The 26123-nt window shown below is 38.5% G+C and overlaps 1 protein-coding gene across 1 annotated transcript in view; it reads left to right on the top strand.

Moving 5' to 3' along the window:
- Positions 1-2658: 2658 nt before the first annotated feature.
- RALBP1 (ralA binding protein 1) overlaps positions 2659-26123 on the top strand; it is a 59064-nt gene continuing 35599 nt past the window's right edge. The window contains exon 1 of the mRNA XM_017672243.3: positions 2659-2816. The gene's annotated coding sequence lies outside the window, so the exon portion shown is untranslated. The remainder of the gene's footprint in view (positions 2817-26123) is intronic.

Here is a 26123-nt window from a genome sequence, read left to right as displayed (position 1 = left end):
ATCCCTCACCCTCACGTGACCTCCTCACCACACGCTGAGGTGGACCCCTCTCTCCACCGGAAACTGTTCCTGGAAACAATGGCCGCAGACGCCTGGCTCCTGACACCCATATCCTCTTGGCACCATTGGAATCAACAGGTCCTCGACCTATGGTTACAGGGAACCTTCATTGATTTCCAAACCTGAAGTCCACATCTACTCATCCTTACTGAGGGGAGTCCTATCAACCCTTTTCTCCCAATCCTCAAGCCCTCACTCCCTTCTCCACCCCTGTTCAGCAGGAAGCAGCCAGAGAGAAAGCAACGTCCACAACCCCATAGAGGAGAAAGGGGGGAATGAAGGGCCCCCACCAGTAAGATGGCAAACTTCCGGCTTCTCTTTGGGGTCCTCGGTTCCTGCCGGTGCCACCTGAAGCCCAATCACCTCTCGCCCCCATCCCAATCCCAGCAGCTAGCCACCAGCCACCAGCCCCGTAGAAGTAACACCACAATCACCTCATGCCCCTTCCTATATAACCCAGCACCTTTCCCTAATAAAGCGGAATTCTCCGGTGAATTGCTGCTGTGTGTCGCTCCTTTCCTTTCACCTTCCAATATCATGTAAAAGAAATCCATGAATTAGTTAGGACTTTTAGAATTTTTAGTCTTAGAATGCCCCCTGCTCCTCCACCCCCCGCCCCCATACACACTGAAAATGTGCAAGACATTTATGGCTCACAATTCTGAAGTCTATAGGATGGTCTGCAGGATAGGCCAAGCAGGTAGTGCAGCTCCAGTGATGCCACCAAACACAAGGTTCTTCCCCTTTCCAGCACTCACTGGACAGTACTGACATCATCTTCAGATTGTGCTAGTGCCTTTCCCCTATATCCTATCCCTTCAGGCTTTCCCCTTATAGAAGCAAAATAGTTGCCACATTCCCAGACCTCCATGATACCAGGAGAGCCAGGATGCTGCAGTTTACTAGAAGCCCCAACTCAAGACTCTGTGGCGCTCGTAGGCTCTGACTGGATCACATGACCATCTCTAGAACTCTCAGCCACCAGAAGGAATTGGTTATGCTGCATGGCTTAAATGGGAGAATGAATGCCTGGAAGGCAACCAACAAATCTGTTCCACAACCACACAAATTAGCCCCATGTAATAATAAATAACTGTATTGGCTCACCCAGTTAGGCTCACATGCTCAAAGCATTTAAGGAAGAGCTATACAAACCTTGGCCTCTGAAACTGAAACCACAGTCTTCAAGGTCAGGTTTAGGTTTCTCTCCATACCCCACCCCCATTTTTGGCCTCATTCTTGCTACTGAAGAGCCTCTTTATATTAACATGGTCATCAGCAGTAAGTTAAAAAAAACTCTTCTCCCCCTTCCTTCTCTCTGTCCATATGGCAATCTCAACCAAGGGCTTAATATGCCCAACTTGGGTCAGTGCCTCGGCATTGGCGCATCAGTCTTCTGAAGCCTAGTACTATAATTGGCATAGTAACATGTCCAACTCACTGGTCAAGAGGACACTGTTCTGCTGTCACGAGGGTCAGTAAAAAAGCTTTTCAAGCAGTCAGAAAACAAAGGCTACCACAGACCACCTTGTTATTTAAATTGTGGAGACTCTTGAATGTCTGGCCAAGGGGATGAACTTTACAGAGTAGGAAATGCAGAGTACAAGGGAGAAACCTATTGTCAGATTTGAGAAAAGCTGATCTGGGAGGTAGAGTGCATCTTGGATTACAGAGGTTAATTTACACATGTAATTAAGTTCTGAAGAGAGAATAGCACTTAGAAATGGAAGTGGTTACGAAGGACCATTCATTCCAAAATAAAGTGCCAAATTTTATGAAGGAACACTTTGAAAGAGCCGATTTCCAGCCATGCAATAGCAGAACAATTCTTCCAAACTTTGTCAAGGAACTCCGGAGGAGTTCTAACACAGCTGTTCCTTTGTAAATGATGAGCCAAAGAGGGAAGTGATAAGACAGCTGTCCCACTGCTCCCAAGAACCAAAGGCTGGCCCTTATCAACACCCACTTAGGAATTCTGAGGAGGGTCCCAATGCAGTTCTACACCCGTTAATCCTCAGAGGCTCACGGTGCTCTCTTTTATCAACCCTCTGCTTCCCCCTCCCACCCCGCTCCCCGCAAAAGTCTCCACCAAGCCCAAGGTCGGGCAGATGCCCCCACCCAGCAGCAGGCTGGGCCGGCCTCCGAGGCTGGTTTAACTGGTTGGGACGACTGAAGCCCGCAGGCACAAAAGGTGTGCGTTTCGGAAGATGAGGAACAGGCTGACCAGGCCGTGGAAAAGACTATGTCAGCATCACCACTGGTGCTGCCCCAAAGTCGTCCTCACTGATTTACTCGACCACGGTAGGATTACGTCCCACCCAGTCCCCCAAGACCAGGAATTGCGCAGGCGCCCGCTGGGCACTAGCGCGGCGCGTTCTCTCGCGCGCTCCCTCAGTCGCCTCAGCGATCCCCTCGGCCGAGAGAAGAGCGATGCTTCCTGGGTGTTGTAGTGTGTTTTTCGACAATGGGCCCTCAAGTAGAAAGGACGGTGCGTTTCCGAGAACTACGTCTCCCAGCGTGCTCCACGCGAGGGCGAAAGCCGTCAAGCGCAGAGAGCAGGACCCGGGAAGTGGGCTGCGGCGGGAGGAGGGAATGCGCGTGCGCTCTGGGCCGGCTCGTCCTGTTCTGTCCCAATCATTGTAAACAGGCGGAGGCTGGGGCGGAGTGGGAATGGGGCGCTCGAGGTCGTCCAGGGGTGCAGCGGCAGTGTGAGCGTGAGACGACGGGGGCGGGCGGTCGCGCGGCGGCAGGTACAGGTCAGTAGCGGGCAGCGGCGGCATGCAGGGGTCGTGGCGGATCCCCCGCGTGCCGGGGAGCCCTCTCCGCACCACTTCGCAGCCTTGTCTGTCAGGCGGCGTGCGGCGCTGAAGTTGGGGGAGTGGGGGGCGTGGCTGCGCCTAGTGCGGTTCCTGCCTGTAGGCATTTCCCCAGTTCTCGCCCCCTTGTTGGCCGTTCCTCCCATTTGCCGGCCGGGCCTTGCTCAGCACCTCTGCGTTTCTGAGTTGGTGCTTTCGGGGTCTGGAGGAGGGTCAGGAACCGAGCCCTTCCCCCCTTGAGTCGGCCAGGCCTTAGGGCAGCTCTTGGGCACACTGGAATGGAGAGAGGGCACTCAGTCTTTTATGTAATCACACTATTTTTATGCATCCGGAATATTGTCTCGTCTCCAGTGCTTGCCAGTGACTAGGAAAAGGTTCATGGTCCCCACCGCTGGCGTGGAAGCAGTGGGGCTCCTGTGGGCACTGCGGTCCTTAGTTCAGGTTTTAGTGCGAGTATACGGACAGATGTAGTGATGAGAATTCTTTTTGCAACTCAGTTTCAAGTCTGCTCGTACTGAAATGCCCTTACTGAGGTCTTTTTTTTTTCTTTTGATTTATCGTTGTGAGTGAAACAGGTTTTACAAACTATTCCACACCTCAGTCTCATCTCAAGTAATTACGCAGTTTCAGGTTTTGATACTCATTATTGCAGAGCCTCCCTCTTTACCAAGCAGCCTGTCCACCCTAAGGCTTAATAGACTTCTGGAAGATAATAAAAAATTAATTCAGGATAATTTGAATGTGCATGAAAAGAAGTATAGTCGCTTGAACATTGCGTGAACACCCCATCTCACCTCATTAGGAAAGCTTTCTCTTAATTTTTGTTTAATGGAGTGGGCAAGTTCAAATACTGCAGCACTTTGGGTAGCATTCCATCATTCTTAGCAGTTATTTACAAAAATATTTCAGTGGTGGTAAGGAACAGGCCTATTTTGGTTTGGTGATTATGGAGGCAGCACTTCTAAATGAATAAATGGAACCGTGAATGAGAAAGGTAACCTCACGTTCTGCTTTTTGAATTACCTTGATGATTTGTTAATTCTTTTCAGATATCTTCCCGAAAATGAGTAATTGCTTTAAGCTGTACTGGTAATCGGAGAGGTGGGAAGTTAGTAGAATGGTTCCCACTTTTCAAAGTGACCCATAGGTTTAAGCTGGGTTGGCTAGTTTAACAGTAACAATTGAGGAGTAATTTTTTAAACAAAGTACCTTGAAGCAATGTGACATAACTTAATTTGCTATTCTCAAAACAGTATTTCTTGTTTTAGATTTTCAGGGACCATTTCTTCCCTAATTTAGAAATCAGAAAATGCACATTAACTTTAATTTGTACAGTTGTATTTGTGTACCTGTTTACTTTGCAAGGAGAGACTGGGTCCAGAATGTAACCCCAAAGTATGTTCTTTCTTTTTTTTAAAGAAAATCCCTGATAGAAACTTATGCTAGTAAGTTAGGAGTAAGGAAAAATGCAGATGATTTAATATTAAGGAATTATTGTGTAGTATGTACTCTGCCACCTGAAGAGGACTTACGTATGGATAGGACAGTGCCCCTGCCTTCAGGGTGGTAAAACTTTTATCTCTTACTTGACATGTCAACAAGCACAGTCTGTTTTTAAGATTGCTCTTGTTGCAGAAAGTATGTGGGGGTGGGTGCAGTGGGTGCACAAAGGAGGTAAAAGTTTTGTCAGGGAAAGAGGGAGAGATTGAGTAAGGGGGCAGTAGTAAGGAAAAGGTAGGTATAGGAGGGGTTAAAAACAGTAAGTATACAGGCTTAAAAAGGATGGGCGTTTTGGTAGAAGGAACAGTGTGAGCAAAACATGGGAGTCTAAACTTACACAGGGAGTTGTAAGGTTTGCAAGTATAGCCAGCAAGGATGTAGGGTGGTGGAAAGACATGAAATTGGAGAGGTAGGCAGAGACCAAATTATGGGTAGTCTTGTATACAAAGTAATTTCGACTTTATCTTGTAAACGTGAAAGCCATTGAGACAGGATAAAGATGAGGGGCCTAAACCAGCTAAACCCATTTCAACTCTCTGCTGTGTATCAAGCATTATATTAGGTACTTTATGTCCTTTAACTTAAAAAAAGTTTAGGCATGACTGAGGCAGAAAATGAGGGGAAAGGAAGTTAAGGCAGAGGGAAGGTTGGACATGATGGGTCAGAGAGAACTTGGAACACTAAGAATGGAAAGTTCTGTACAGCTGGTGCACTGGCTTTAAGTTGTTAAGTAGTAGATGATGAGGCTGCACAGGTAGGTCCCTGCCATTCTAAGTATTCTACAATGTTTTCTCTAGAGATATAATAGAGTTTATGGATTTTAATTTAATCCAGGGTCATGATCAGGTTTTCATTTTAGAAAGATCATTCTGGTATTGTAGAGTATAGATTTCAGAAGGGATGGTGGGAGATAAGAGAGGATGCAGAAAGACTGTTAAGAATTTTTGTAGTAATTGAGGTGACAGATATGGCCCTAAACTAAGGTAGTGTCAATGGAGATAGAGAGGAGTAGGTTAATAGCACAAATATTTAGAAGATAGAATTCATAGGATTCAGTAATAGGTTTGGGGAGTGAGAGAGAAAGTAGGATAAGATGACTTGGATTTTAACTTGGGTCATTGAATGCACAATGGTAAAGTATTACTGAGAGAAATTCAGGAAGAGGAGCAGATTTGGGGAGAAACAATATTTAGCTTTTGGATATGTTGAGGGGGAGTCAAATATAAAATATGCAGGTGTAAATCTGCTACAGAATTTAGTGTGTGGTGTTTGGAATACAGGAGGGAGGTCTTGATATGAGTTATCAGGCTGTTAATGGGTGGTAGCCAAAACCTTTGATTTAAGTAAGATCACATAGGAAGAGTTTATTGATGGAGGGTTAAGTAGTTCTCGTAATAGGCCATGGAGAACAGTAACATTTAAAGCCAGATAGAGGAAGAACTGGATAGGGAAATTCCGAAGTGTTTAGAGCTGTAGAGAAATCATGAGAAAATGTCATAGAAACCCAAATGGGATCATTTCGGAAAGAAGCTATACTTAGCTATACAGCTGACTCTCCAGAAAAATAAAAATAAAAAAGGGAAGCTGTACTTAAAGTGCTTTGAGAACTTGATATTAGAGGAACAAGGATTATTAGAAGTCTAATGAACTTGACAACTAAGTGAGAGGTTTTGTAGCAGTCTACTTAATGCTACCATTTGGGGAAGGAGCTAAGTTACAGTGAACTGGAGTTAATAGGAGATGGGGGAGTGGAGAAATCAAACGTAGATTATTTTAATAATAAACACGTCTTAGATATGAAGGGAAGAATGGAAAGAAGAGTTAGCAGAGGGGTAATAAAAGAATAAGGGAGGGATATATAACGTGGCAAAAACTTGAGCCTACTATTTTTCTTATGTAACAGCTTTATGAGATACAACTTATGTACATAAAATTCATCCTTTTGAGGTGTACATTTCAGTAGTTTCTAGCATATTTAGAGTTGTGCAACCATCTCCACAATCAATTTTAGAACATTTTCTTTACCCCAAAAAAGAAACCACCTACTCATAGTCAGTCACTCACCTTTCCTCCTGTTCCCACCCATTAGCAACCACTACTCTACTAGCAACCGTGGATTTGCCTATTCTGGACTTTCATGTAATTGAAATCGTATATGATCATTTGTGACTAACTTCCTTTACTTAGTATAACATTTTCAGGGTTCAACCATACTGTAGCACTTATCAGGACTTTGCTTCTTTTTATTGCTGAATACTATTCTATTGTTTTGTCATACTATGTTTTAGTTATCCATTCACCAGTTGATAAACATTTAAGTTGTTTTTACTTTATGAATCTTATGAATAATGCTGGTACAAAAATTCATGTGCAGGGTTTTGCATGGATGTATTTTCATTTTTTCTGGGTATATACCTAGGAATACAATTGCTGGATCATATGATTAACATTTTAAACATAAAATGGAACTGCCAAATTGTTTCCCAAAGCAGCTACACCATTTCACTATCCAGCATAAGGATTTTAATCTCTCCACTTTTATACAATCACTTTTTATTTTCAGGTTGTTAAAATTTTAGAAATCCTAGTGGGTGTGAATGTTACCTCATTGTTGGTTTTATTTGATGATGTGCTTGTTTTGACTGTTTGTATATAGTTTTTGGAGAAACAGCTATTCAAGTCCTGTACCCATTTTATAATTGGATTGTTTGTTTTTGTTGTTGCCAGAGTTCCTTCATATATTCTGAATGGTAACCCTTATCACATAGGTGATCTGGTATTTTCTTTGATTCTGTAGGTTGTCTTTTTATTTTCTTATATATAATGCCCTCTAATGTACACAAGTTTTTAATTTTTTCTTTCTGTTTTTTACAATTTTGGTATCATATCTAAGTATACCCATTGCCAAATTTAAGGACAAGAAGATTTATGCTGTGCTTTCTTCTAAGAGTTTTATGGTTTTAATCCTTATGTTTAGGTATTGATTCATTTTGAGTGAATTCTTGTATATGGTCTGAGATAAGTCCATTTTCTTGCATGTGGAAATCCAAATGACTCATCCTCATCTGTTTAAGAGACCATTCTTTCCACACTGAAAATTCTTGACATTCTTGTTGACAGTTGGCCACAGATGTTTGGGTTTATTTCTGGACTCTTAACTTCATCTCTTTGGTCTATATGTCTATACTAATGCCAGTACTATTCTAGTTTTGTAGTACCTTTTGAAGCCTGGAAGTGTGAGTCTTCCAACTTTTTTTTTTCCATTATTTTTTTGTGACTGCTCAAGACCCATTGCATTTTCATACTAAACTGAGGATCAGATTTTCCATTTCTGTGAAGAAGACTTGAAATTTTGATAGGGTTTGCATTGAATCTATAGATTGCTTTGAGATACAGCAATACTTTGCTGTCTTAACACTTCTAAGTCTTCTAATCCATTAGCAAGGAGTGTTTTTTCTATTTATTTAGGTCTTTAAAATTTTTTCTTAGCATTGTTTTGGAGTTGCTGGTGTATAAGTCATTCATCTCCTTGGTTACATTTCTTCCTGTTCTTTTGGATGCTATTGCAAATGGAATTTTAAAAAAATTTCACTTTTGGAATGCTCATTGTTGGTATGTAGATACACAATTTATTTCCTGTCTTCCACTTCTGTTTGTAAATTTGCTAAACTCATTATTAGCTCCAATAGTTTTTTTTCTCTTTATTTTTTAAATTGAAGTATTGTTGATATACAGTCTTATATAGGTTCAAGTATATAACACAGTGGTTCAACAATTACCCATATTAAATCCTCACCCCTGCTAGTGTAGTTAATATCTGTCAACATAGGAAGATGTTACAGAATCACTGACTATATTCTCCATGCTGCACTACTGTCCCTGTGACCGACTTATATTATGATTAAGAACTTTTCTGTCCCTTTATCCCCTTCACTCTCCCTCTTCACCCACCTCAGCCCCTCCCCCAGGGTAATCACCAGTTACTTCTCAGTGTCTATGAGTCTACTGATATTTTCTTCATTTTGTTTTGTTTTGTTTTTGTATTCCACAGTAAGTGGAATCATGTGGTATATGTCTTTCTCTGCCTCGCTTATTTCACTCAGCATAACACCCTCTAGGTCCATTCATGTTGTCCCAAATGGCAGGATTTCTTTTTTTTTTTTGATGGCTAATAACATTCCATTGTGTACATGTACCACATCTTTATCCATTCCTCTATTGATGGACACTTTGGTTGCTTTCGTATCTTGGCTATTGTAAATAATGTGGCAGTAAACATGGGGGTACATATATCTTTTTGAATCAGGGATTTTGTTTTCTTCAGGTAAATTCATAAAGTGGTGTTGCTGGGTCATGTAGTATTTCTATTTTTAGTTTTTTGAGGCACCTCCTTACTGCTTTCTACAGTGACTGCACTTTTTGACATTTCCACTAATAGTATTTAAGGGGTTCCATTTCTCCACATCCTTGCCAACACTTGTTATTTCTTATATTTTTGGGTAGTGGCCGTTCTAACTGGTGTGAGGTGGTATCTCATTGTTTTTGATTTGCATTTCCCTGATGATTAGAAACATGGAGCATCTTTTGATGGGTCTGTTGGCCATCTGTATTTCTTTGGAGAAATGTCTGTTCAGGTTCTCCAACAATTTTTAATTGGGTTATTTGTTTTTTGGTGTTGAGGCACATGAGTTCTTTATGTATTTTGGATGTTAAGCCTTTATCAGATAAATTGTTTATGAATATTCTCCCATACTGTAGGATGCCTTTTTTGTTCTGCTGATAGTGTCCACTGCTGTACAGAAGCTTTTTAATTTGATGTAGTCCCCCTTGTTCATTTTTTATTTTGTTTCCCTTTCCAGAGGAGATGTGTCAAGGAAAAAATTGCTTGTGCTATGTTCAAGAGATTTTTGCCTGTTTTCTCCTAAGAGTTTTATGTTTTCATGTCTTACATTTAGGTCTTTTATCCATTTTGAGTTTACTTCTTTGTATGGAGTTAGACAGTAATCCAGTTTCATTTTCTTACATGTAGCTGTCCAGTTTTTCCAACACCAGTTATTGAAGAGACTGTCTTTTTCCCAGTGTATATTCATGGCTCCTTTATCATATGTTAATTGTTCATATATGTGTGGGTTTGTTTCTGGGCTCTCTGTTCTGTTCCATTGATCTACAGGTCTGTTCTTGTACCAGTACCATACTGTTCTGATTACTATAGCTTTGTAGTATAGCTTGAAGTCTGGGAACATAATACTGCCAGCTTTGTTCTTCTTTCTTAGGATGGCTTTGGCTATTTGGGGTCTTTTGTGGTTCCATATGAATTTTAGGATTATTTGTTCTGCTTCATTGAAAATGGCCATTGGCATTTTGATATGGATTGTACTGAATCTGTAAATTGCTTTGGGCAGGATGGCCATTTTGACAATATTAATTCTTCCTGTCCATGAGCATGGGATAGATTTCTGCTTACTTGTGTCTTCCTTAATCAGTTTCAATTTTTTGTGAGACATTATTTTTTCATGTTGTAAAATTTTATTAGAATAATTCATAAGGATAGTTTAAGAAATAAAACACAAACTGTACAGCAATACTACAGCAGGCCTGAGACTGCTGTCCTTGGAAAGACCTGTTCCCAAGGTTGGCCCTTGGCTGGTAAAGTTCCCCACTGTATATAAAACTTTTCGTAAATGATAAGAGTGGCTCATTGTGCCTCAACTATTTGTAAAGGAGGTGGTTTATGCTGAATATCTGCTTTCTTTCTGGGAGTCTGGAGTTTTGGTACATGCTAGGCAGAGGGTGCCTATATGATCAGGATCTATAAAGACCTTAGGCTCTGAGTCTAAGGAACTGCCCATCACATACTACTTTGTTACTGTGGCTGGAAGACTTCAGTTTGCCCCTGTGTTTCCACTCGGGCAGTCTTGGAAGCTTGTGCCTAGTTTCCTCTGACTTCACCTCATATGCCTTTTCCTTTGCTGTTTTGCTCTGTATCCTTTCACTGTAAAAATTCTTAGTGATGAGTTTGTGTGCTGAGTTTTGAGTACTTCTGGTGAGTCACTGAGCCAGTGGGTGGCCCTGGGGACCCCCCATGCAGTATACTCAAAGACTTCCAGTGGAAAATGCTATTCTCTGCCTCATTCTTGCATCCCTCTCAGACTTAGTTGGGTTTTTTTTTAGCTATTTTTTTTTGGTATTTATTTCCTTATTTATAAATAATAAACTGCTGTTTCTTAAGATACCAGTTTTAAGCATTGTCTATTCAGTAGGCATTATGGTAGGTGAGGATTTAGGTCTTACATCATTACCTGAGTTTTCTGCCCTCAGGCCTCTTACTGTAATTGTGCCTGTCACATGTCTGATTAAATCAGTATTCAGTGTTTTCAATGTGATGATTAGACAAATATTATGTAGTGCTGAGCCAGGCAGTGACTGCAATTTCATTTTCTCATCTATCTTTTTCTTTTTCTTAGAGTCAATGGTCATGTCTTTTTTTTTTTATTAAGGTATCATTGATATACACTCTTATGAAGGTTTCACATGAACAACATTGTGGTTACTACATTCACCCATATTATCAAGTCCCCCCCACACCCCATTGCGGTCAATGTCCATTAGCATAGTAAGATGCCACAGAATCACTACTTGTCTTCTCTGTGCTGTACTGCCTTCCCTGTGACACCGCCCCCCAACCATGTGTGCCAGTCATAACACCCCTCCATTCCCTTTCTTCCTCCCTCCCCACCCACTATATCTAACCCTTCTCCTTTAAGTAACCGCTAGTCCTTCTCTTGGAGTCTGTGAGTCTTCTGCTGTTATGTTCCTTCAGTTTTGCTTCATTGTTATACTTTACAAATGAAGGAAATCATTTGGTACTTGTCTTTCTCCACTTGGCTTATTTCCCTGAGCATAATACCCTCTAGCTCTATCCATGTTGTTGAAAATGGTAGGATGTTTTCTTTTTATGGCTGAATAATATTCCATTGTGTGTATGTACCACCTCTTCTTTATCCATTCATCTACTGATGGATACTTAAGTTGCTTCCACATCTGGGCTATGTAAATAGTGCTACAATAAACAGAGGTGCATATGTGTTTTTGAATCTGAGATCTGGTTTTCTTTGGGTAAATTCCTAGAAGTAGAATTCCTGGGTCAAATGGTATTTCTATTTTTAGATTTTCGAGGAACCTCCATATTGCTTTCCACAATGGTTGAAATAATTTACATTACAACCAACAATGTAGGAGGGTTCCCCTTTCTCCGCATCCTTGTCAACACTTGTTCCTTGTCTTTTGGATGTTAGCCATCATAACTGGTGTGAGGTGATATCTCATTGTGGTTTTAATTTGTATTTCCCTGATAATTAACAATGTGGAGCATCTTTTCATGTGTCTGTTGGCCATCTGAATTTCCTCTTTGGAGAAGTGTCTGTACTCCGCCTACTTTTTAATCAGGTTATTTGTTTTTTGGGTGCTGAGGCATCTTTATATATTTTGGATGTTAACTCCTTATCGGATAAGTTGTTTAAGAATATATTCTCCCACACTGTAGGATGCCTTTTTGTTCTACTGATGGTGTCCTTTGCTGTACAGAAGCTTTTTAGTTTGATGTAATCCCATTTGTTCATTTTTGCTTTTGTTTCCCTTGCCCAAGGAGGTATGTTCATGAAAAAGTTGCTCATGTTTATATTCAAGAGAGTTTGCCTATATTTTCTTTTAAGAATTTTATGGTTTCATTATTTACATTCAGGTCTTTGATCCATTTCAAGTTTGCTTTTGTGTATGGAGTTAGACAGTAATCCTCTTACATACAGCTGTCCAGTTTTGCCAACACCAGTTGTTAAGAGGCTGTCATTTCTCCATTGTATATCCATGGCTCCTTTATCATATATTAATTGGCCATATATGTGTGGGTTTATATGTGAACTCTCTATTCTATTCCACTGACCGATGGATCTGTTCTTATGCCAGTAACAAATTGTCTTGATTACTGTGGCTTTGTAGTAGAGTTTGAAGTTGGGAAGCGTAATACCCCCACGCCCACCCGGTTTTATTCTTCCTTCTAAGGATTATTGTGGCTATTTGGGGTCTTTTATGGTTTCATATGAATTTTTGAACTGTTTGTTCCAGTTTGTTGAAGAATGCTGTCAGTATTTTGATAGGGATTGCATTGAATCTGTGAATTGCTTTAGGCAGGATGGCCATTTTGACAATATTAATTCTTCATAACCATGAGCCATGGGATATAAGGATTTCCATTTACTGGTGTCTTCTTTAATTTTTCTCAAGGATGTCTTGTACTTTTCAGGGTATAGGTTTTTCATTTCCTTGGTTTATTCTTAGGTATTTTTTTCTTTTTGATGCAATTGTGAATGGAATTGTGTTTCTGATTTCTTTCTGCTAGTTCATCATTAGTGTATAGGAATGCAACAGATTTCTGTGTATTAATTTTATATTCTGCAACTTTGCTGAATTCAGATATTAGTAAGGGTTTTTTTATGTACAGTATCATGTCATCTGCAAACAGTGACAGTTTAACTTATTACTTGCTGGTCTGCATGCCTTTCATTTCTTTGTGTTGTCTGATTGCTGTGCCTGAGACCTCCAGAACTCTGTTGAATAAAAGTGGGGAGAGTGGGTATCCTTGTCTTGTTCCTGATCTTAAAGGAAAAGTTTTCAGCTTCTCGCTGTTAAGTATGATGTTGGCTATGGGTTTGTCATAAATAGCCTTTATTATGTTGAGATGCTTGCCCTTTATACCCATTTTGTTGAGAGTTTTTATCATGAACGGATGTTGAAGTTTGTTGAATGCTTCTTCAGCATTTATAGAGATGATCATGTGATTTTAGTCATTCTTTTTGTTGATGTAGTAGATGTTGTTGATGTATTTTCAAATATTGTACCATCCTTTCATCCATGGAATAAATCCCTCTTGGTCATGATGTATGGTCTTTTTGATGTATTTTTGAATTTGTGCTCATATTTTGTTGAGTGTTTTTGCATTTATGTTCATGAGGGATATTGGTCTGTAATTTTCTTTTTTTGTGGTGGTATCTTTGCCTGGTTTTGATGTTAGAGTGATGCTGGCCTCGTAGAAGGAGTTTGGAAGTATTCCCTCCTATTCTACTTTCTGGAAAACTTTAAGGAGAATGCAGGTATTATTTCTTCTCTAAGTGTCTGATGAAATTCAGTGGTGAAGCCATCTGGTCCAGGTGTTTTGTTCTTGGGTAGTTTTTGATTACCAGTTCACTTCTTTGCTGGTAATTGGTCTGTTCAGATTTTCTGTTTCTTCCTGTGTCAGGCTTGGAAGGTTGTATTTTTCTAGAAAGTTGTCTGTTTCTTCTAGATTATCAAATTTATTAGCATATAATTTTTCTTGGTATTCTCTATTAATTCTTTGTATTTCTGTGGTATCTGTAGTGATTTTTCCTTTCTCATTCCTGATTCTGTTTATGTGTGTAGACTCTCTTATTTTCTTGGTAAGTCTGGCTAGGGGTTTATCTGTTTTGTTTGTTTTCTCAAAGAACCAGCTCTTGGTTTCATTAATTCTCTCTATTGTTTTATTCCTCTCAATTTTATTTATTTGTTCTTTTATTGTTATTATGTCCCTCCCTGTAGTGACATTGGGCCTCATTTGTTCTTTTTCCAGTTTAATTAATTGTGAAGTTAGACTATTCATTTGGGATTGTTCTTCTTTTTTGAGATAGGCCTGAATTGCTGTATATTTTCCTCTTCCTAGGGCCTTTGCTGCATCCCTCAGAGGTTGTGGCATTGAGCTGTTGTTTTCATTTGTCTCCATCTATTGCTTGATCTGTTTTAATTTGTTATTATCCATTAAGTACTAAGGAGCATGTTGTAAAACATCCATGCTTTTATGGGCCTTTATGTTTTCTTTCACAATTTATTTCTAGTTTCATACCTTTGTGATCTGAGAAGGTGGTTGGTACAATTTCAGTCTTTTTGAATTTACTGAGGCTCTTTTTGTGCTAGTATGTAATCTATTCTGGGAAATGTTCCTTGTCCACTTGAGAAGAATGTATATCCTGTTGCTTTGGGTTGATTTTTCTGTAGATGTGTGTTATGTCCATCTGTTCTAATGTGTTGTACACTGCCTCTGTGTCCTTACTTATTTTCTGTCTGGTTGATTTGTCCTTTGGAATGAGTGGTGTGCTGAAGCCTCATAGAATGAATGCATTGCATTCTATTTACCCCTTTAATTCTGTTAGTATTTGTTGTACATATTTCAGTGCTCCTATATTGGTTATATCTTCTTGTTGGACTGACCCCTTTATCATTATGTAATGTCCTTCTTTGTCTCTTGTTACTTTCTTTGTTTTGAAGTCTATTTTGTCTCAGACAAGTACTGCAGCTCCTGCTTTTTTCTCTCTGTTGTTTGCATGAAATATCTTTTCCTATCCCTTCACTTTTAGTCTGTCTAGGTGTTTGGGTTTGAAGTGAGTCTGTTGTAGGCAGCATATAGATCTTGCTTTTTTATCCATTCTTTAACTCTAAGTCTTTTTATTGGTGCTTTCAGTCCATTTACATTTAGGGTGATTATTATTATTGATAGATATGTACTTATTGCCATTGCAGGCTTTGGATTTGTGGTTACCAAAGGTTCAATGGCAGCTTCTTTACTATCTAACAGTCTAACTTAACTCACTTATTATGCTATTATAAACAGAATCTAAAGAGTCTTTTTTTTCCCTCCCTTCTTTTTCTTCTTCCTCCACTCTTTTTATGTCAGATATCATATTCTGTATTCCTTGTGTGTACTTTGACTGACTTTGTGGGTAGCTGATTTAATTTTGCATTTGGTTAGTAATTGGCCTGCTTCCTTTATTGTCGTTATATTTTCTCTGGTGACAGCTGTTTAGCCCTAGGATCCCTTCCATCTGGAGCAGTTCTTAAAATACACTGTAGAGATGGTTTGTGGGAGGTAAATTCCCTCACCTTTTGCTTATCTTGGAATTGTTTAATCCCTCCCTCAAATTTCAATGATAATCTTGCCAGGTAGAGTATTCTTGGTTCAAGACCCTTCTGTTTCATTGCATTGAATATATCATGTCACTTCCTTCTGGCCTGTAAGGTTTCTTTTGTGAAGTCTGATGATAGCCTGATGGGTTTTCCTTTGTAGATTATCTTTTTTTTTCTCTCTGGCTGCTTTTAATCATCTGTCCTTGTCCTTGAACTTTGCCATTTTAATAATTATATGTCTTGGTGTTGTCTTCCTTGGGTCTCTTGTGTCGGGAGATCTGTGGACTTCCATGGCCTGAGAGACTGTTTCCTTCCCCAGAGTGGGGATGTTTTCAGCAATTATTTATTCAAAGACACTTTCTATCCCTTTCTCTCTGTCTTCTTTTTCTGGTCTCCGAATACTGTTCCATTTGGATTGGTCATAGAGTTCTCTTAATATTCTTTCATTTGTAGAGACCCTTTTTTCTCTCTCTTCCTCATGTTCTTTGTATCCCTGTTCTCTAATTTCTATTCCATTGACCATCTTCTCTACCTCACCTAATCTGCTTTTAAATCCCTCTATTGTATGTTTTATTTCAGCTGTTGTATTTTTCGATGTGTCTACCTTTCTCTTGAATTTGTTCCTTACCTCTTGAATATATTTCTGTAGCTCCATTAGTATGCTTATGACTTTATTTTGATTTCTTTTTCAAGAAGATTGGTGATTTCAGTTTCACTGAGCCCTCTCTCTGGTGTTTGAGGGACTTGGGGTTAAACAAGGTTCTTCTGTCTTTTCATAATCCCTTTTTTATGAGATGTTCTCTTCTCTCAGATGAAGGTTGGGTGGTGCAATCTTATTTCTGGTCACTCTTTTAGGATTAGTTGCATTTGCTGTATTTTTGTATTGTATGTATTTTTGGAAGGAGATTTCTGCCTCGCTTCTCATTCTGCCATCTTTTTTCTGAATCTGAGTAGACCCATTCTTAATTGGTCGTGTCCTACTTTTATTTGCTGTTTTGCTCTGTTCTTATGACAAATTTATCCAAAAGCTCTAGCAGTTCTTTACTAGATCTTACTGTTCTTTTCCAAATATTCAAATATCTATAAATCCCACCATCCTTGTGACCTCTTCTTTCTCCTGTGTCATGTGGACTGTGTCCCCATGAGTTGGTCACAATCTTGCTTTTTCTGTGGCTTCCTTTGCTGCTCTTCTGGGCTGCATCAACAGTTATTGAGATTCTTGAGAAAATATATTCCTTGCTACTGTGTGTCTGAAAATACCTTCATTGTACCTATCCACTGGAATGGTTGCTGGAAATAATTTCCTTTCAAAGTTTGGAAGATATTCCTTTATTCTCTTGAAGTTTCCAGTGTTCCCTGTTGGCAGGTTGGTCCTGAAACTTTTAAGTTGTTTACTCTGTTCTCTTCCCAGCATAAATCTTTTAGCATCTATCTATTACCTTGGGCACTGAAACTTCATGGTATACTTTGGTGTGGGCCTGGGGCACTTCGTCATTGTGAATGATCTGGACCCTCTTGGCCTTTTATTCTGAGAACATTTCTTTACCCATCATTTGAAGAACAAGAATGTACTGTGTGTGTGCAAATACTGCTTACAAAACTGACATTAGTAGGATAATACTGGTTAGTGTTCCATTATTAATAAATCAGTATTTGGATTCCCTTGTAGAGATTTAGGTTAGAGAGTTTTAAAAATAGTTTGCAGATTATTTTTAAAAGCTATAAAAACAAGGAAATGCTGCTGCTGGTTAATTTTAGCCTGGTACTTATAATAAAGAACATTTATAAAATGCTGAATTTGTTCAACTTGTAAAACTAGTTAAGCAACCTCTTGGTTTTCTGGAATAGGCCTTTTTCTGTGTAGATATTATCAAGTTTAAAAAACCATTAGAGTTATTCACAAAAGCTCATTTTTGGGAAACTTTAATCTGCCTTTCTTCCCTACTTGCATTGCTTTGTCCTTTTGCATGAGTGAGTGATTCTCACCATGTGTGCTGATAAATACTGGTACATAAGCAGAAAAGACTGTTTTAAGAACAATGTATATTCTTGTTCTTTGGAAAGTGAATGTTTTAAAGACATTGTTAATTTTCAGTCTAGTTTTATGAATCTTTTTTAAAACCCATTTGTAACTGTCATAACTGTTCTTTTTACATGAAATAATGTTCATTCTCAAAGGTATAATTGTTTTTGTTTCCAAAGTAAAAATCCAGATATGTGGTTTTTTGCTTTACACTTTTAACTTAATACTTTTTGTTAGATATTGTGAAAGTAACATTTAAAAAATTATTTCTGGAGAGAAATCACTCTTTTACATAGGAAACGGCCACAGGCTTCTGTTTGGGAAAGATTGGAAATAGTCTTTCATTTTGTAGTGATTTGGGCACTGGGGTTGGAGAAGGTTGACCCTAAAGGTGGGAGTAGCAATATTTGAAAAGCAAGGCCTACAGTTTTATAACTCATGATCACAGTCACCTGTGTATTTCATCCTTACCATTCTTGGCTTTATTTCCCCCCTCTGAGAGATTTTATTAAGGTTTATATTCAGTGAAATGCAGATTAATACTTGTTTTTTTAACAAGTGCATATGTACATATAGCCCATGTGCCTGTCAACATGGAACATAGCCATCAACCCAGAAAGTTCTCTCTTGCTATTTTGTACTCAGTTCCTGCTTCTTCCTCACACCCTCACAACCATAGTTCTAAATTCTTTTGACAGATGAGTTTGCCTGTTGCAGAACTTCATGTAAGATACAACCATGCAGCATCCTACAGTATGGGAGAATATATGTGTAAATGACATATCTGACAAGGAGTAACATCCCAAATTTGGATTGGTCATAGAGTTCTCTTAATATTCTTTCATTTGTAGAGATCATTTTTTCTCTCTCTTCCTTAGATTCTTTGTATTCCTGTTCTCTAATTTCTTTTCCATTGATCATCTTCTCTACCTCACCTAATCTGCTTTTGAATCCATCTTCTCTACCTGAACTCACATGCTTCAACACCCAAAAAGCAAATAACTCTATTAAAAAATGGGTGGAGGATATGAACAGACACTTCTCCAAAGAAGAAATTCAGGTGGCCAACAGGCACATGAAAAGATCCTCCACATCGCTAATCATCAGGGAAATGCAAATTAAAACCACAATGAGATATCACCTCACACCAGTTAGGATGGCCAACATAGAAAAGACTAGGAACAACAAATGCTGGTGAGGATGTGGAGAAAGGGGAAAAGGGGAACCCTCCCACACTGCTGGTGGGACTAGTTCAACCATTGTGGAAAGCACTATGGAGGTTCCTCAAAAAACTAAATCTAGAAATACCATTTGACCCACGAATTCCACTTCTAGGAATTTACCCTAAGAATGCAGGAGTCCAGTTTGAAAAAGACATATGTACCCCTATGTTTATTGCAGCACTATTTACAATAGCCAAGAAATGGAAGCAACCTAATTGTCCATCCATAGATGACTGGATAAAGAAGATGTAGTACATATACACAATGGAGTATTATTCAGCCATAAGAAGAAAACAAATCCTACCATTTTCAACAGCATGGATGGAGCTAGAGGGTATTATGCTCAGTGAAATAAGCCAGGTGGAGAAAGACAAGTACCAAATGATTACACTCATGTGGAGGGAGCATAAGAACAAAGAAAAAACTGAAGGAAGAAAACAGCAACAAACTCACACAACCAAAGAGTGGACTAACAGTTGCCAAAGGGAAAGGGACTGGGGAAGTGGGTGGGTGGGAAGGGAGGGAGGAGGGTAATAAGGGGCATTACGATTAGCACACATAATATGGGGTGGGCACAGGGAAGGCAGTATAGCACAGAGAAGACAAGTAGTGACTCTATAGCATCTTACTATGCTGATGGACAGTGACTGTAATGGGGTATGTGGTGGGGACTTGATAATGGGGGAATATAGTAACCACAATGTTGCTCATGTGATTGTATATTAATGATACCAAAAGAAAAAAAGAAAAAGAAAAATAACAGAGAATGTATTAAGAACAAATCCTTAATATACTCACAATGTTGTAACACTGGTAGCACTGTTCATGATAATGAAATTAAAACAACCCGTTTCACAATGGAAAAAAATGTACAACCATGCATTATGTAATCTTGTGTCTGGATGTGCTGCTTTCTGAATTTCATCTGTTTTATTGTGTGTATGAGTATTTTGTTCCTTTTAAAAATACACTAATGCTCCATTGCATGAATATATTGCAGTTTAGTCTCTTGATGGAAATGTAGATGTATCTAGTTTTTAATCTGTTATGCATAAAGTTACTCTGATCATAAGTGTTTTGTGTATGTATGTTTCCATTTCTGTTGGGCAAATACTCAGGAATGGAATTGCTAGTTCATATGGTTAGAGTTTAACTAAAAGATACTGCCAAACACTTTTGCAAAGTGGCTAAACTTTACTTTCCCACCAGCAATATATTAAATTTCCTGATGTCTCACATCCTCACCAACATTAGGAATTGTCCCATTCTGTTTAAATTTTAAATTTCAGCTATTCTAGATGGTATGTGTTGATTGCTTATTATGGCTTTATTTTGCATTTCTTTGTTCAATGATGTGAAGTTTTTTTCATGGACTTAGTGACCAGTCATTTATTTCACTTTGTACATTGTTTGCTCAACTCTTTTGCCAATTTTTGTTTTGTATTGTTTGTCTTTTTATTACTGCATTGTAGGAGTTCTTTATATATTCTGGATATAAGTCCTTTGTCAGATATATATATTGCAGGTGTATTCTCCAAGTCTTTGACCTTACTAATTTTCTTAATAGGGTCTTTTATTAAACAGAACTATTACTTTCAATAGTCTAATTTGTTAATTTTTAATATTGTAGTTAATGCTTTTTGTCCATGTCTGGAAAATTCTTACTGATGTTCTCAAAAATATGTTTAATTTTAGAAGTTTTATAGTTTTTGGCTTTTAAGTTTTGGGTCTGTGATTTACCATGAATTACATTTTGTGTTTGATGTGACTGGTGGGGGGTGAGTTTCCCTTTTCTACATGGTTATGCAGCAACATTTGTTGAAGACTACTTTTCTCCCTTGAATTCCTTTGGGACCTTTGTTGAAACAATTGACTCTATTTATGTGGGTCTCTGTCTGAATTTTCTTTTTTGCTCCATTAATATTTTTATCTATCCTTAGCCCAATACCACACTGTTTTGATTATTTTACCACACTGTTTTGATTATTTTAGCTCTGTTCTTTTTCAGGATGGTATGGTTCTAAGTTCTTTGCATTTCTGAAAATTTTAGGATCAGCTTGTCAATTTCTTTCAAAAAATCTTTTTGTTTTAAACATTATTGTTGGTTAATTTACAAGCTCTAAAATGCACCCAGTTGGAGTTGTACAGTTCTTTGTGTTTTGACAATTGTGTGTATCTATGAAACTACCACCACAAACATAAAATATTTTATCACCCAAAAATTCTCTCATGCCCTTTTGCATTCATTTTCCTGCCTAATCACATCTGTCCAACAGCATGTACTGATTGGCTTTCTGTCACTACAGATTAGTGTGCTTGTTCTAGATTTCCATATACATGGTCTCAATATGGCATGTTTTGTTTTGTGTCTGGATGCTTTTCAATATTGTTTTTGAGATTCAGCTGTGTTGTGTCTATCAATAATTCCCTTTTTATTGCTCAGTAATTTTAAGGATATAGCTTGATTTATGTTAACTGTTGACATATTTGGGTTATTTACAGTTTTTGTCTATAATGAATCGATGTACTAGGAACTTTCATTGGTAAGTCTTCATATGGACTTACATTTTCATTTCTTTTGAGTAAATACCTGGGAGTTGAACTGTTAGGGGATATAAGTATGTATTAATTTTGTAAGAAACTGTTAAGCACTTTTCTAAAGTGGTAAGCACTTTTCTAAAGTGGTTGTGCAATTTTACAATCCCACCAGTATCAGCGAGAGTACCAGCTGTTACACATCCCTGCCAATACTTGGTATTGTCACTCTTTTTAATTTTGTAGTGGGTGGATAGTGGTATTTTGAAGTTTTAATCTGCACTTTTTTAATGAGTAATGATATTGAGCATCGTTGCACTTTTTTAATGAGTAATAATATTGAGCATCGTTTTCATGTCCTTTTTGACTATTTGTGTATTTTCTTTGAAGTATCTGTTCCTATTTTGATCATTTTTTAATTGGATTGTCTTATTGAATTGTAAGATACATATATTATCTTGCACATCAATTACACACACACACACACACACACACACACACACACACACTTTTTTTTCCCCGAATAAATGAGTTCTTTGTCAGATGCATGTTTTACAAATACTTTCATTGATAGGTGGCTTGCTACTTAATTTTCCTAATTTAATTTTCTTTTAAAGAGTAAAGCTTTAAAGCTTGGCATTCACTTGGCATTCAGTTCAGAGCCCACCTTGTCTTTCCCATTGCTTTTTCACAGAAACTGCTTTGGTTCAGACTGGTCTTCTTGCCATTCTCATGATACACCCTGTCTTTCTGCTGGTGTTTTTAACTGCACTGTTCCTCCTGGTGCAAATGTGCTGTCTTTGTGTGTGTAGACATAAAGGACAGTTAGGTGGAAAGAATGTGTTGTTCAAGTCAAACAGATTCCAGTTTGACATCCTATTTGCTCTGTGACTTAGGTAAGTTACTTCGGTTCTCTAAGCCTTAGTTCCCCTGCTTGTAAACATGGGAAAATGTGTCTTCACACAGGATGTACTAAGATTAATGTATGTGAAAGTTCCTGAAGCCATAGGAACCCAAATAAAATTTGGATTCCCTTTCTTTTTTTCCTTAATTAAAATTTAAGGCTAGTGTTTCTATAGCATCTTACTACGCTGATGGACAGTGACTATAATGGGGTATGTGGTGGGGAGGAATCCAGTAACCACAATGTTGCTCATATAAGTGTATATTAATAATACCAAAAAAAAAATTTAAGGCTAACGGCCAGGTTCGTTTCTTCTAGCCATTGTCTTATCAGTGGTATACAACATGCTGAGCACATAGAAGAGACTAATGATAATTAATTTATTAAGTAACCATTTGAGTAGTTCATGTATGCCCTGTGTTGTGTTAAATGCTGGGTGCACACATTGTTTGGCAAGACAGACACATGCATAGGCAGTGGTACATGTAGTGCTGGAGTTGAGGCCTGAGATTCTGGGAGCACAGGACAGAGGTATGTATGGCTTAGACTGGACGTGGTAGGTCATGAGGGAGGGTTCTTAGAGAAGGTGTTGCTGGTACATGATCCTTTAAAAACAAGTAAACAGATTTAGGTATAATTTACATACTATAAGATTCACTCACTTTAAGTGTGTAATTTGGTGATTTTCAATATTTGTGTAACTATCATTTCAGTCCATATCTAGACCAGTTCTCTCTCTCCGAAAGGATTCCTCATGCCCATTTACAGGCTTAATGTTAAAGAGTGGGTGTGGATTAGCCATGCAAAAATGCTGGAAGGACTGGGTTCTAGGGGTTGAAGACAGCATGTGCAAAGGCAGGTAAGCGTAAACCAAAATAGATCAGTGTGGATGGGATGCCTTTAAACTATAAACTGCATTTCTGTAGCATAAAGCTGTGCTCCTTCCCGCAGCTGTGTTTTGGCTTCCCAGATCTTTGGAGCTCAGTTTCCTCATCTGTAATGTATAACTTTTAGTCTGGTTGAACTCTAGCCCCCTCCAAACTCACAAATCCTGTGATTGTTAAAACTTAAGATGCTTTTAATTAAAAGAAAATAGAATGTACTTTTTAAAAATAATAGCTTAATAGAAAAAAATTATACTGATGCTGATAGATCCTTTAATGGAACTTTCTCCTGTTTTCAGTTCTTCCCTGATTATATAAGCAATAATGTATACAGAGTAGAAAATTTATAAAATGCAGAAAAGTCAAAAGAAGAAAAGTTAGCTTACTTATAATATTACAATTAAGAAATAACTGTTATTGTTCTCTTCTTCTTACTATTTTTTGTACATATGTTTAAAAATTGATACTGTGCTGTAAGTAAATGCTTTTTTCCTACATTATTAAATATTATAAAAAACATGATTTTTAATGCATGATCATTACAAAATTTTTAAAAATGGCCTCATCATTTTTAAAAACAATAACAGTAATAAAAGTAATAAGTGGACAGATTGAAAGTATACAGAAGGGATAAAATAAAAAATAAAAACTTTCTCTTTCTCCCCTTTTACCACCTCCAGGAGTTAACAGTGGTTAATTATTTCTTAAATGCTTTCAAAAGTTATGGGAGTATGACTGTATATTCCATTATTTGGGTAAATCATAATTTAACTGATGTTCAGTTGATAGTCATTTAGGGTATTTTGTTTCTGCTTTTACAGTGCTGAAAGGAATATCTTCATGTGTTCATCTTTGAATTCTTATGAAAGTATATTTGAAGGATAAGTCCTAAAAGACAAATTCCTGGATCAAAGAGAGTACATTTAAAATTTTGATAGATATAACCAAATTGCTTTTCAAAAAAGACTGTGCTTATTTATACGTCTACCATTAGTAGATACTTTTGTAAGTCCCTGTTCCTGTCCTTGCCAACACTGGGTCACATACCTCTTTTGTTCTTTGCCAGTCTGATGTTTGAAAATGGTAACTTATTGTACTTGCACATTATTTTCATATGGATATCAGTCATTTTTCTATGAACTGCTTCACATCCTTTCTGTAGGTGTCTTGGTTTGTTTATATTTTCATTGATTCGTGATAAGTATTTGCTTTTTTAAAGAAATTGCCTATCACAAATTGCAGAATTTTCCTTTCACATTTGTCAAATGTGTTTATGGTCAGATTTATCAGTCTTGTCATTTAGTGCTATGGATTTTTTAAATAGCAAAATAATCTTGAAAGTGAGTGTAAAGAGAAACAAATGATTCTAATAGTTTTTCAAATGAATATCATGAAGACATAAAAATCAGTAAGGACTAATCTAAGTAACTTTTGAATAGTACTTACATTATGTATCCTCTGTCTAAAGAAGAAAATGCAAACAAATCTTCACCTCTTCTTGTGGTTGTCCTGTAGAGTGTTCACTGCAGTGAATCTATTGTGTATATTTTAGGATTGAGAAAATGAGGGTTTCTTTGTTTCTTTCAACATTACTTCAGTACAAAATAGAATAGTTGTCAGCACATGAACTATTTAGTATCACATAATCTGGGACTGAGGTAGAGCAGGGACATGGGACAAGCATCATTGTTAATTTTTCCTGCCTATGAAAAAAAATGCTGAGATCTAAGTAGTATAATAAGAAGGGACTCTTATCTTAAGGCTAAGATTCCATTTTAAAACCAGGGAGTTAGGAGGCAAGATTCCTAGCCTATTTTATGGTAATCAGCCAATAATTGACTCTATCTGAAGGCAGGGCAAGCAGTCCTAAATGATAAGTTCCCACTGCTTGAGGGTAACCACTATCTTGAAGAACAGGGTCAAGAAATTCCTTGTGTTAATTTATCTTACAGTATATCTAGAGGACTAACTATGTATGATGACATAATCTCTCTCACCAGAGATAGATGAGAGACCACATGTCAAGCCTATACCCCCTGGCCCTTTGCCCAATTCTTGAGATCCTTAAAAGACAGAAACCTAAGCCTTTAAGTGTTCCTCCTTGAGATTGCCTGTACTTCCCTTTCTTTAAGTGTATACTTTGCCTTAAGTAAAGCCTTCTCTCTGCTCAATTTACTGCATTTTGTCTCTGCACTCTTCCAGTGGTGTCTTTGTTACTTTGCTATTTCATTCATTTTTCTAGACTTAATCACTAGTCTTCTCTCTCTGTCCTATTTCAGACAAGTAGGGAAGGGCTACTAAGATCTTTGATTTGGGCTTGCAAGTTCCTATTGCCTGGGTGACCTGGACCAGGACTGCAGCTGTATGATCATGCTCTTTAGTAACCTGACTGAAAATCTCCTTTCTTTGCGTTTGGGAAGTTCTTTGAACATAATCTCACTCTATCCAGTGTTCTGCAGCTCCCCCTAATCCTCGGTTTGTAGGGGCTTAGTTACCGCGCAATGGGTTTCAGCCCTGGGCAAGTTCACTATGGATTCAATGTGACCAAAGGAAATGTTTGTGAGGTGAAAAGGTTATACCCAACTTTATTTCTATGGGGCAGGTCAGTCACTAAAATCCCACTCAGAGCAAGTCTGCATGCAGCAAGCCGGCCTCTGCCTTTGGGCCTCTCTGCCCACACAGCTGTCCTCTGGGCCTCTGTCCTTGGCGCTGCCACCACTCCAGCCTCTGCTCTGCTCTCCTCTCCTGCAGCCTTGCAGCCGTGCCACTGTGTCTCCCGGAGCACTGGGCGAGGCCAGTAACAATGCACTGCCCACACGTGTGCCGTGAGCTAGCCAACCAGGGCCAGGCAAGAATCCTGGCCACACGAACCTTCATTTTATTCACACAGATTCAAGCGGACTGGAAGCCAGGTGACCCTGGCTTCAGGAATTGGCAAGGGATCTGCCCTGTGCTGAGCAGGAGTTCAGTGAAGTTCCCTTTTCTCCCTCTGCTCTTCCTTGCTCCCTGCTGCCTGCATGGCTGCTGCCATTCACTACTACTCTCACTTTAATGAATTCATTTCTTCCTTACACTCCACTGATCTGTTGAGAATTCTTTCTTGATCAGTCAAGAACTGTCCCCCATCCAGGCTGAGGTTCCACCTAGTACACAGGGAGAGACCTCCCAGATGCAGCTGCCCAACAAAAAAACTACTTGATGATCTATAAT

This window comes from Manis javanica, chromosome 9, assembly GCF_040802235.1.
Source record: "Manis javanica isolate MJ-LG chromosome 9, MJ_LKY, whole genome shotgun sequence".
NCBI classification, from domain to species: Eukaryota; Metazoa; Chordata; class Mammalia; order Pholidota; family Manidae; genus Manis; species Manis javanica.
This window is presented reverse-complemented; position numbering and strand designations above follow the sequence as displayed.